Genomic DNA, 14317 nt, shown 5'->3' on the forward strand with positions numbered 1-14317 from the left:
TACAGGGAATGATTTGCTGTTGAAAGGCCATTTGGCTAGAAGGAAGAAGGCTTAACTAAAACACAAGGCGTAGAAGTTAGCCAAAACTTTCCTGTCTAGGTTAGAATTAGAGAAATAACTCAGGTTCATTTTGTGAAATTTCTTACATTGAAATTTTTGAAAGTACAATTGGTTCTCTTTTGCTGACACCCTACCTGGAGTGAGAATGGACTAATGTTTAACTGTCAGAGGACTTCCAAGCAACACATTTCATGTTATAGGAATTCATTGTTCTGCAGCTCAAATTATATCTTCTGTAAAGTAACCATTATGTAGACTAAGATGCTATGTGAAAGCAAAAATAACAATTACAGCAGGAAGAAGAAAGATTTGCAAGTCACCCAATAGCAGGTTTATAAGAACTGTTGGACTATTTTCAATGACCACTCTTCTCAGTCAAAAGAAACAGAATGCATAGATGTAGGGAATGAAACCAATATTCTTTGTCACATAGAGAGAAAGTAGAGAGAGAAAGGTGTGGATTATGTTGTTTTTTTTTTCATTCTAAATTGCAGGATTGACTGGCAAAGCCTTCAACTCAGAGGCCTGAGGGTCCACCAGAGCAGACTAGAGTCCCTGTAGGGTAGAGACGATGCCTGATTCATCTTTCTACTCTTAGAGCCTGCAAGGGGCCTGAAGTGTAGCAGTCCTTTCGGCAATGCTTGTGGATGAATGAACAAAGTAAACGATTGGTCAGGGTTCCTGATCTTTCCAAGGCTGAGTGCCTTGTTTAAAGGATGGAACAAAATAGAAAGCCCAGAGATAAATCCACCCACCTATGGACACCTTATCTTTGACAAAGGAGGCAAGAATATACAATGGATTAAAGACAATCTCTTTAACAAGTGTTGCTGGGAAATCTGGTCAACCACTTGTAAAAGAATGAAACTAGAACACTTTCTAACACCTTACACAAAAATAAACTCAAAATGGATTAAAGATCTAAACGTAAGACCAGAAACTATAAAACTCCTAGAGGAGAACATAGGCAAAACACTCTCCGACATACATCACAGCAGGATCCTCTATGACCCACCTCCCAGAATATTGGAAATAAAAGCAAAAATAAACAAATGGGACCTAATTAAACTTAAAAGCTTCTGCACAACAAAGGAAACTATTAGCAAGGTGAAAAGACAGCCTTCAGAATGGGAGAAAATAATAGCAAATGAAGCAACGGACAAACAACTAATCTCAAAAATATACAAGCAACTCCTACAGCTCAACTCCAGAAAAATAAATGACCCAATCAAAAAATGGGCCAAAGAACTAAATAGACGATTCTCCAAAGAAGACGTACAGATGGCTAACAAACACATGAAAAGATGCTCAACATCACTCATTATCAGAGAAATGCAAATCAAAACCACTATGAGGTACCATTTCACACCAGTCAGAATGGCTGCGATCCAAAAGTCTACAAGCAATAAATGCTGGAGAGGGTGTGGAGAAAAGGGAACCCTCTTACACTGTTGGTGGGAATGCAAACTAGTACAGCCACTATGGAGAACAGTGTGGAGATTCCTTAAAAAACTGGAAATAGAACTGCCTTATGATCCAGCAATCCCACTGCTGGGCATACACACTGAGGAAACCAGAAGGGAAAGAGACACATGTACCCCAATGTTCATCGCAGCACTGTTTATAATAGCCAGGACATGGAAGCAACCTAAATGCCCATCAGCAGATGAATGGATAAGAAAGCAGTGGTACATATACACAATGGAGTATTACTCAGCCATTAAAAAGAATACATTTGAATCAGTTCTAATGAGATGGATGAAACTGGAACCTATTATACAGAGTGAAGTAAGCCAGAAAGAAAAACACCAATACAGTATACTAACACATATATATGGAATTTAGAAAGATGGTAACAATAACCCTGTGTACGAGACTGCAAAAGAGACACCGATTTATAGATCAGTCTTATGGACTCTGTGGGAGAGGGAGAGGGTGGGGAGATTTGGGAGAATAGCATTGAAACATGTACAATATCATGTATGAAACGAGCCGCCGGTCCAGGTTCGATGCACGGTACTGGATGCTTGGGGCTGGTGCACTGGGACGACCCAGAGGGAGGGTAGGGGAGGGAGGAGGGAGGAGGGTTCAGGATGGGGAACGCGGGTATACCTGTGGCGGATTCATTTTAATATTTGGCAAAACTAATACAATATTGTAAAGTTAAAAAAAAAAAAAAGTAGTAGTATTTTTATTTCTTAAGGTACAGAAAGACATGTACAGATGAATGTAAGGATTTCTTATAATGATCGTACAGCCATTCAGTCTCCTGGATGGGATGTCTTCTCAGATGGTCAGACACCAGGTGGCTTTTCTGTGGTCATCATCTTCCTTTCATCCTGAACACTATTAGGTATTACACTGCTGATCTAAAGGGGCAGGAGTGCTCAGAGGGACTGATCACTTTTTTCTCCTTTCACCAAATGAAATGGTGGAGTGTAGCTGCTGACAGCACTGGTTTCCCATCGGGATGTGGTTATCTAATGCCTTGATGACTTCCTTCTCCCTGAGGCTACAAGTAGGAAGTCTCTTGTTCTGTGTGTCTGTTTTTACACAGAGACCAAAAGTTAGACTCATTTATTTTAGGCCTTTAAAAAAAAAAATCTGAATTCAAGTTTTTGCTTTTTTCCTTATTTCATTATATCACTTTCAATCCTCTCTCATCCCATTTCTACTGTTATCTAGGATGAAGTAATATTTTCACATGATTAATCTGCTTTGGAAAATTATTTACTTTGTCTTAACTAATAGAATTCCATGAAACTCCTAGTGAGATAGTGAAATTTATACAACTTATTCTGCTGAGATGTTGCCTTTATATACTATAAACATCTTCTGAGTATATACTTTTGAAATTGGGTTTGGCATATTTGAGACACCTAAATTTGGAAGTCAGTACTTGGCTTTGATTTTTTTTTATTTATTTATTTTTGATGCAGACCATTTTTAAAGTCTTTCTGAATTTGTTACAATATTGCTTCTGTTTTATGTTTCAGTTTTTTGGCCACAAGGCATGTGAGATCTTAGTTCCCTAACCAGGGATCAATCTGCACCCCTTGCATTGGAAAGTGAAGTCTTAACTGCCAGACTGCTAGGGAAGTTTTGATTCTTTTGATTCTTTTCACAATATTTGCATAGTTTCCACACTTTTTTAGGCTTTTACTTTTATTCTATAGGTTTATTATTTATTTTCTTCCTCTAACTTCTTGATGGGATTGTCTCAAAATTCATGAAGAAAATTTTCTTGGATATTATCAAAGGTTTAAGCTTTTTCTTACTCATAAAATGTTATGCCCTTTTTAGAATAACTTAAACTTCTTGACAACTTTAAAATCCATGGTTTTACAATCATTCCTGAGTATATTTTCTCCTTGATACTTTTCTCCACATGGTAGAAAAGTAGAGCAGTAATAAATGGTGAGAAAGCTTAACTGCAAACATGCCAGGTTTTATTTTTGGGTCTGAAGCTTATAATATTTTCTAAATTAACATTTTTGACCAATGTATTAGCTCTTTAAAATGCCAAAACTCTTTTCCCTAATCTACTCCATTAAATGTCATATTCTTTTCCTGGTGATTAAATTTTCTGTATTTCATAGTGTTTATGCCAAATTATCCAGGACTCAAGTTAACAATGTTGTGTGTGTGTGTGTGTGTGTGTGTGTGTGTGTGTGTGTGTATTTTCTAGCCCAAGGTGCCTTTCAGATCAGATCAGATCAGATCAGTCGCTCAGTTGTGTCCGACTCTTTGCGACCGCATGAATCGCAGCACGCCAGGCCTCCCTGTCCATCACCAACTCCCGGAGTTCAGTCAGACTCACGTCCATCGAGTCAGTGATGCCATCCAGCCAGCTCATCCTGTTGTCCCCTTCTCCTCCTGCCCCCAATCCCTCCCAGCATCAGAGTCTTTTTCCAATGAGTGAACTCTTCGCATGAGGTGGCCAAAGTACTGGAGTTTCAGCTTTAGCATCATTCCTTCCAAAGAAATCCCAGGGCTCTTCTCCTTTAGAATGGACTGGTTGGATCTCCTTGCAGTCCAAAAGACTCTCAAGAGTCTTCTCCAACACCACAGTTCAAAAGCATCAATTCTTTGGCACTCAGCCTTCTTCACAGTCCAACTCTCACATCCATACATGACCACAAGGAAAACCATAGCCTTGACTAGACGAAACTTTGTTGGCAAAGAAATGTCTCTGCCTTTGAATATGCTGTCTAGGTTGGTCATAACTTTCCTTCCAAGGAGTAAGCGTCTTTTAATTTCATGGCTGCGGTCACCATCTGCAGTGATTTTGGAGCCCAGAAAAATAAAGTCTGACACTGTTTCCACTGTTTCCCCATCTATTTCCCACGAAGTGGTGGGACCAGATGCCATGATCTTCGTTTTCTGAATGTTGAGCTTTAAGCCAACTTTTTCACTCTCCTCTTTCACCTTCATCCTCTTCACTTTCTGCCATAAGGGTGGTATCATCTGCATATCTGAGGTTATTGATATTTCTCCCAGCAATCTTGATTCCAGCTTGTGTTTCTTCCAGTCCAGCGTTTCTCATGATGTACTCTGCATATAAGTTAAATAAACAGCGTGACAATATACAGCCTTGACGAACTCATTTTCCTATTTGGAACCAGTCTGTTGTGCCATGTCCAGTTCTAACTGTTGCTTCCTGACCTACATACAAATTTCTCAAGAGGCAGATCAGGTGGTCTGGTATTCCCATCTCTTTCAGAATTTTCCAGTTTATTGTGATCCACACAGTCAAAGGCTTTGGCATAGTCAATAAAGCAGAAATAGATGTTTTTCTGGAACTCTCTTGCTTTTTCCATGATCCAGCGGATGTTGGCAATTTGATCTCTGGTTCCTCTGCCTTTTCTAAATCCAGCTTGAACATCAGGAAATTCACAGTTCACATACTGCTAAAGCCTGGCTTGGAGAATTTTGAGCATTACTAGCGTGTGAGATGAGTGCAATTGTGTGGTAGTTTGAGCATTCTTTGGCATTGCCTTTCTTTGGGATTGGAATGAAAACTGACCTTTTCCAGTCCTGTGGCCACTGCTGAGTTTTCCAAATGTGCTGGCATATTGAGTGCAGCACTTTCACAGCATCATCTTTCAGGATTTGGAATAGCTCAACTGGAATTCCACCACCTCCACTAGCTTTGTTCCTAGTGATGCTTTCTAAGGCCCACTTGACTTCACATTCCAGGATGTCTGGCTCTAGGTCAGTGATCACACCATCGTGATTATCTGGGTCGTGAAGATCTTTTTTGTACAGTTCTTCTGTGTATTCTTGCCACCTCTTCTTAATATCTTCTGTTTCTGTTAGGTCCATACCATTTCTGTCCTTTATCGAGCCCATCTTTGCATGAAATGTTCCTTTGGTATCTCTGATTTTCTTGAAGAGATCCCTAGTCTTTCCCATTCTGTTGTTTTCCTCTATTTCTTTGCATTGATTGCTGAAGAAGGCTTTCTTTTCTCTTCTTGCTATTCTTTGGAACTCTGCATTCAGATGTTTATATCTATCCTTTTCTCCTTTGCTTTTCGCTTCCCTTCTTTTCACAACTATTTGTAAGGCCTCCCCTACACTACTATTTATTTGCCATTATCTAAACTTTTGAGAAACAAGTTTGCATGTAATAAGGACTGAAAAATGTGCTCTCTATTGTGTCCATATATGATCACCAACCATTTTCAGGATAAGGACTATTCTTAAAGGGAAAAACATAAAGGTAGGTAGATTTTTGCATGCTCTAGGAGTCATAACTCATGCATTGTTCAAGGGTCAATTGTGTCACACATATGTCAAGGGTCACACATATGTATACACATACATACACACAGTGACTATTATGCTATCTGTGGTTCATGCTTGGAAGACCCTTGGCTAAGGGATCCCCTGGACTCATCTCACAGCTCCTGTAACTCCAAGGGGATAGCAGCCCACAAGAGGGACACTACAGGTTCAGGAAGGCCCACGGCAGTTAATTTATCCCATCCTGCCTCAGTCAAGAGAATAGGCCACTGGGAATTTGTTGATTTCTTTGGTACCCATTTGGTCTGACAAACTCTATAGGGGAAAAAAAAGAGAAAGAAAGAAAAGGAAAAGTTTTAAAGCAATGGCTGGGGTAAATCTGACTGTAGGAGAAGATGGTAGCCAGAGTTCCTGGACATTACGGAACATGATTTTAACAATCTTCAGAGGTTTGCTTTTCTCCACAGGGGAAAATCTAATTATTTATTTTCCTCTGGACCAGCCCAATTTTGGTATTCAGAATACAGAAAAACCTGTAGCACTTCATATTCTGGTTCAGTAATTATTTCAAAGTTGGACATGGATTTTCTTTATTTGGTGAGGATCGTGTAAACAGACACTTTCAGACTTCAGAACCACTTTCTCGTGAGCTACTCCTTGGTGTCTGCAACTGATGCCACATAACTATTGCTTGGGGGAGGAAACTAAGTTGAAAGTGTCAGCTGGTTTTTGCCATATGCACTGGCAATATAGGAAGAGGGTCCTTTCATTATTTTACTACATACTTGTTGAGTATATGCTAGTGCCAAGTAGTGTTAGATCATGGAGATTTGGGGTTTTAAAAAGGCATGGCATTCTCCTCAAGCAACATAAGTCTCATGGGGATGTGGACATAGAAACAGGCAGTTACGATTACTTGGAAGCTTTCAACAGAGAGGCATATAGAACTTGGGAAAATAAAAGAAGTAATCTTGTGACCTATTCCATCTACTTACCAAATGATAAAATTAAAGATGAAGAAATAATTATCTGCCATTTCAGGTCTCTTTTCAGAATATGTAGGTGGCAGGAAGCATCTGTTGGCTCAATTATAGTGTCCCTTAAGTAGAAAGCTGAGTTTACTCTCCAGTAAAGGACTAAGTTTCAAAAGCATTCCTGAGTCACAACAGTGACTTTTCTGGGGGCTAAAGTTGTCTTTATTACCACATACTGGGCAAAAATACTTAAAAGTCAGATCTCTGATAAAAATACTTGTCTTCAGGATATATAAAAAACTTCAAACTCGGTAAGAAGACAAACAACTTCATTTAAAAAAATGGGCAAAAAATCGGGACAGACATTTCACCAAAGAAGATATACCAAAAGCAAGCAAGCAGATGAAAAATGTTCAACATAATCATAAGGAAATGCAAATTAAAACACACTGGGATACTACTATACAATCTCTTAGAATACCTAAAATTAAAAATCTGATCATACTGAGTAATGGTGAAAATGCAGAGGAACTGAATTTTTCATATACTTCTGGGGAGAACGTGAAATATTTCAACCACTTTGGAAACTAGTTCTGCAATTTCTTAAACAGTTAAACATGTATGTACCATATGATCCAGCTATTCTATGTTTAGGCAATTTTCAAAAGGAAAATGAAAGCATATGTCTAAATAAAGGCATATACATGAATGCACATGGGAGCTTGATTTAGCTGTCCAAAACTGGAAACAAATCAAATGTCTGACAATAGGAGAATGAATAATGTGGTACACCCAGAAAATGGAACACTACACAACAGTAAAAAATACATTGGTGATATATGCTACATCATGAATAAGTCTCAAATTGTTATTCAAAGTAGAAGAAGCCAAACCAAAAAGGATATACAGTATATAATTTATATAAAGCTTGAAAAATTATGAGCTAACATGTAGTGACATGTTTATGCAAAGCATTTTATTATGGCATCTAAGACTCCAGTACTCTTGCCTGGAAAATCCCATGGACAGAGGAGCTTGGTAGGCTGCGGTCCATGGGGTCACAAAGAGTCGGACACGACTGAGCGACTTCACTTTCACTTTTGGGCTGCTGTCTCTGGGGTCGCACAGAGTCGGACACGACTGAAGCAACTTAGCAGCAGCAGCAGCAAGAGGCATGCTTTGGAACACTTTGCTACTTAGAATCCCGAGAAGAGTGAAGGCTCAGGGAGGGGTGAAGGACAGAAACTATAAGGGGCACATGGAAACTTTAGGGAGTGATGAGCATGTTAATCACCTTGATTGTTATAATGGTTTCACCAAACTACAAATATGCCAAAACTTATCAAATTGTACCCTTTAAGTATATGCAGCATATTTTATGTCAATTATAAATCACTAAATTTATTTTTTTAAAGCAACTAGAGCTTTGTTGTTATATTAACTGCCCATGTTTGAAAAATGGAAGTAAACAAAAAGGATTTTATAGGAAAAAATGATGTAATTTTCTTTTCTACCCTCTGTTTTCAGTAGAGTATGTCAATGGCATAGCACGATTGGTGACATTGGTCAGTTAGATTTCTTGAAATGCACAAGGGAAAATCAAAGATTAATATATTTCTAAATGGGAGCGTCTATGGTCTTTGGCTGCCTGGGAAATCCATTTTTATGGAAGCTTTCACTGCACTCAGTACATCAGATTAGAAGTCTTAGCTACCTTTTATTTAAAACATGTTTGCTTAAATTACAACAAGTTATTTTACAACTAGACACATGAATGCCACATGCTAAGTAAATTGTACATTCTGTAGAAAGTGTTTAAAAATACCCTGAAGTTGTGGAAATATGAGATGAATATAGAGAATGATAATATAAGCAGTTTCAGTCATATCACTGATGTTAAACTGAGCTTTCTGTAGTTTTTGCAGCAGGAGAGACATATGTCTTGAATGTATTTTAAATATATGCCAAAGCTAACCCTTTTAAGGGCATCATTGAATTGATAATTTCAAACAGTTTGTCAAACTTAGATATGTTCCAGAGAGGGAAGAAAAATCTTGAATGCATCATTTGGTATATTTTATAATGTCATTTTTGAGGATTCATGTTTACTTTGACTGCCTGTCCCACTGTACCCAAAATATGAATAAATAAAGAGGAACACTTGGTTTCTATGTCCTTTTGCTGCACAGCATTGAGTGAGTGTTAAAGCTAATATAGTTGGATACAAGTCATATCCTCCAGTCATCACTTTGTTAATTTGATAATTGCTAAATACTGATCTTAATGAAGTTAACATGCCTGTTATCTGTAACTATAAAACGCTCCTGATATAAAACAGTTCCACTGTAAATCAAAGAAAAATTATATGGTCACACATATTAACATGTAAGGTGGTGAACAAATTCAGTTGAATTACATGAACACTGTCAGCTCTGTACAGAAAATTCTAATTTTGTGTAAAAGGTCTTGATTTCTAAGCTCTTTACTTGTACAAGAAGATTTAATTTATCTGTTATTTTATGAAGCATTTTTATGTGTAGAAAAAGTGCTACTTGTTTGCAAACGCTGGTTATGTGGCATTCTTACATGATTTCATGCTTTGCTGATGGAAAATTAGACCCTTGTGTATTATAAAAGAATAGAAGATAGCTATAGAATCAGGATGCAATTGCCTCAGGACATTCTGTTGACAGCTAGAAATATATACAGACAAAGCAATGTCACTGGATGCTAATGTGAACTATACCACTGATGAGTACTGTAAATCCCTCTAAAAGGAGAAGCCCAAATCCTTTTACTGAACTGGGGCTTTTCCCTTAAACTTTGACTACTGAGGTAATTTCTACACTTTTGTACAATGAAACCATAATAAATATTTTATAATTACATTATGTCCATGAATTCATAAATATGATCCCAGAGGCTGATCTATCTTGATAAAGCCACATATAGATATAATTCATTTCTGTTATTTATGTATTAGACTAATAATACGGTGTCTTTCATGCATACTGAAGATGAATCATTCATTTCTTGGATTAGTTTATACCATGCAAGTCCTTACATAATAATTTCCTTGTCTGTTAGAATTTTTCAATTTTCTCTAATGTAAAATTGAATGAGAGATATACTGTAATTTAACAATAATATGTACAAGTAATAATATCTCTAATACCACCTTCTAAGAAACTCTAGTAAGAGATGTCAAAACAGCCCTAGAAGCTACAGTGTCTCTTTTGGTCTTTTTAACCTTCCAAGTCAATGTTAATAACCATCACAAACACTCCATAGAGTAAACCTCAGTGCAAAGGTGTGAATATGAGGCCAGTGAGCCAAATTCTAAAAGGATTTCCTTGTCTCATTCCCATGTGAAACTATTTACCTTACATTTCAGAAAGCATCTTGCTGCTTATCAACACAGAACGAGGATAAATTGATCTTGACTTCTTCAGCTCTACTTCCAGAAGTCTGTTATACCGTATAACTTGTGGCTGAAATATTGGAAGTAACAAAAAAATGCACAGTAGTCAAGTCTAGAGGTCTTCTTCAGTAATATTAACATTCTTGGTGGGTTTGGCACCCAGAGCAATTTTCCATTACAATCCAGCTATAATATGAGCAGAAACATTTTCTTTAACCAAACAATTGTGCAGGCAAGGCTGTGTGTAGTGTTCCTTGAAATGAGTCTGAAAAAAAAAAAAAAACAAAGCCCCTCCTTGTTTCTTCTAATTGTCACACACTGAAATGAACTGTAAGTGACCTGGTAAGCAGAAATGTCAGGACTATTTGGTTTTTCTACAGCAACTGCTTCTTGGTAGTCAGAATCAAAGCTCAGTATTCTGCCAGGTTTAAGAATTGACTGAAAAGAACACAGAACAGTCCTTGAAAATCAAGGCAATTATTCTGAGCAAAAAGACTCTGGCCTAGAAATCCTGATGGCAGTAGATGGTTTTGGAATTTTTGTTTGGGGCGTGAATAACACAGATGAGCTAGGATCAGTTCTTCACAAGAAATTTCCTTTGTTGCTATCCTAGGCTGACCCCACTTTGTTAGACCGCCGTAGACAACTGTGGGAACGTGAATTGAGCAAAACGAACAATGAACCACAAAACCTCCCAGGAAAGAAGATCAAGGGTCCCAGCGAGCATTATTCCCTATTTGAAATGAAATGATGCACTAAAACAGAGTAAGGACTAAATGTACAAAACATTCTCAATGTGACACAGTGGAGTGCTTAAAAATAAATATAATTCACATGGTCTGTTTCTATTTCAATTAAATTGGCTTTTCTAGATTAATTTAACAAATAATCTTCCCTGTTCTGAAGAGGGAAAACAGTTTTACTGAAAATAATAAAAATAACTTTGTAAAGAAGTAAGCAGGAAGGAACCAGGCTCATTAACAGTCAAATAGAATGATTTTACCTGTAAAAATATCTCAACACAGAAGGAACAGGTTTGCAAACAAAAATGAAAGAAAGATGACACTGAAGAGTTTGCACATTATCTCCTGAATTTGTCAGTTCTATGGTTTTAAATGATGAGACCATTAAGCAGGCCCAACTGAAGAAAACCAAGTTTTCCCTAAACTGAGTCTTCTTTCTGTGATGACTGACTCAACCACCTTGAGGGTCTTCTCATCTCATGGTAGTATTCTCAGTTTTTAATCCCAACTGGTATGCTGCTCTACTTGAGCTCTCCAATCCTTATTTGATATAATCCCCTCTTAATTTTCTCAGAAGAGTGTATTATTACATCAACTTTGTTAAAAACATGCCAGTTACTTCCAGGCAAAATTAAAATCACCTCATTCAAAAGTCAAAGCCCTGCATAATTAAGCATAAAGTTCTCATGACAAGTTCTCTTTTCCTCCTGTGAAAGTGAAAGTGGCTCAGTCATGTCTCACTCTTTGCGACCTCATGGACTATACAGTCCATGGAATTCTCCAGGCCAGAATACTGGAGTGGGTAGCCTTTCCCTTCGCCAGGGAATCTTCCCAACCCAGGGATCGAACCCAGGTCTCCTGCATTGTAGGCGGATTCTTTACCAGCTGAGCCACTTTTCCTCTTGTTACTGCTTCGATTGCTGAAGCTCAAAGCATTTTTCTTGCTTTCCAGCTTTTGCTTTAGTGACAGTCTCTTCAATTTGCCTTCTGGCTTCTCTGCATAAACAAACAATACTCTTTTCATCATTCAATGAAGAACAATATACCTACTGTGTGTCAGGCCCTGCATGTGGCAGAGAGGATACAGTAGCGAACAAGGCCAACACAGTTCCTGCTTTCAAAGAGCCATGAGTAATTTGGAGGAACGGCAGACATACTACCATACTACCACTCTTCAGACATTGTGACAACTTCTGTAACAGAAATAAAACAGATTCGTGTATGGTGACTGGTAGGACTACTTAGATTGACTTATCAGGGAGAACCTCACTGAAGAAGTGCTATTTGAATTGAGGACTTATTGCATGAAGAGCCAACCAAGCAGAGCCTAGGAGCAGAATTTTTCAGGGAATGAAAAATACAAGTGCCCCCGAACAGAGAATCATCTAGAATGTGCATGGAAAGAAGAGAAAGCAGTGAAACCCAAGAGGAGCGAGCTGAACTACAGAGAACTCTTAATTTTCTGTGTCAAGTGTTTAGAACTTACCCTGAACTCTTGAAATATTATGGTATGTTGCTAGTGAAGTCTTAACCTTGCTTTCTGTCTTTTTATTTGACCGTGTCATTGCCTTGATTTGAGTTTACTTTATGATAAAAATAAAGTTACATTATAAATGATTATGCAGCCTCACAGGATATTCCAGTGTTATACACAGTGTAGGTTTTTAAACATGGCTAAAATGCCAAATCTCCCCAAACCAATGTACACATTTAACATTATTCCTATCAACATCCAAGCAAGATTTTTTGTAGCTAAATAAAAAAGTTACTCCAACATTTACATGGAAAAACAAAGGAAATAAAATACGTAAAATACGAAGAGGAGTTTGGGAGGAATCTATTTACCCAGTTTAAGACATATCTACAATAATCAATGCTATGTGGTATTGATGTAGGGATAAATACACAGATCAGTGGGACAGAATATAAATCTCAAAAACGGACCCACACATATTTGGCCAACTGATGTTTGGACAAAATTACCAAAGCAATTCTGTATAAGAAGGACAGTATTTTAACAAATGGTGATGGGACAACTGGACTTCCTAGGCAAAACAAAATGAACCTTAACCTAAATGTCATAACTTTTGTAAAAATTAATTGAAAGTATATTACAGACAAATGTAAAATACAAAATTATAAAACTTGTGGAAAATGGGAGAAAATCTTTAATACATAGGGCTGGGCAGAGTTCCTAGACTTGACAACAAAAACACAGTCCATAAAAGGAAAAATTGATAAATTAGATTTCATTAACATTTAAACCCTTTGCTAGGTGAAAGACCCTTTTAAGAGGATTAAAAAAAAAAAAAACAAGCTATGGACCAAGAGAAAATATTTGCAAACCATTTATCCAATTAAGGCTAATAAGTAGAATATATAAAGAATACTCTAAACTCAACAGTAAAAAGAAACAAACCAGCCAAATAATTAGAGTAAAAGCACTGATAGACACTTCACTGAAGCAAGTATGCAGATTGGAAATAAGTACCTGAGAAGATATTCAACATCATTCACCACTAAGGAAATTCAAATTAAAACCATAATGAGATATCATTACATTGTTATCAGAATGGATAAAATGCAAAACAATAATAATACAAAACACGTTTCTCTACAGGAAATTTCTAGAGGCTTAATCATTCATACAGTACTGGTTGGAATGTAAAATGACACAGCCACTATGAAAACAGTTTGGTAGCTTTTTAAAGAATTAAGAATGCTACAACCAAATGACCTAGTCCCATAAAATACTCTCCTAGGCATTAATCCCAGAAAAATAAACACTTATGTTTACACAAAAACCTATATTTATAAAATGTTTATTTGTAACAGCCCCAAACTAAAATCAACCCAGATATTCTTCAAGGGTGAATAGTTAAAAAAACAGAAAAACAGGCTTCTGGTTCAAGATGGTGGTGTAGAAGGATGTGCACTTGTCTCCTGTGAGAGCACCAAAATTTCAACTAGCTGTTGAACAACCATCAACAGGAGGACACTGGAACCCATGAAAAAAAAAATATATATCCATGTCCAAAGAAAAGCTGCTGCAGTGAGATGGTATGAGGGGTACAGTCATGATAAAATCAAATCCATAGCTGCCAGGTGGGCAACCCAGAAACTGGAGAACAATAATAGCAACGAAGTTCTCCCACTATTGTGAAGGTTCTGAGCCCCCATCAGGCTTCCCAGCCTGGTGATCCAACAATTGTGAAGGTTCTGAGCCCCACATCAGGCTTCCCAGCCTGGTGATCCAACAAAGGGACAAGGGATCCACAGGGAATCTGATTTTGAAGGCCACTGAAATTTGATTATAGGACTTCCACAGGACTGGGGGAAACAGACTCCACACTTGGAGGACACAAACAAAATCT

This window comes from Bos indicus x Bos taurus, chromosome 4, assembly GCF_003369695.1.
Source record: "Bos indicus x Bos taurus breed Angus x Brahman F1 hybrid chromosome 4, Bos_hybrid_MaternalHap_v2.0, whole genome shotgun sequence".
In the NCBI taxonomy this organism is placed as follows: domain Eukaryota; kingdom Metazoa; phylum Chordata; class Mammalia; order Artiodactyla; family Bovidae; genus Bos; species Bos indicus x Bos taurus.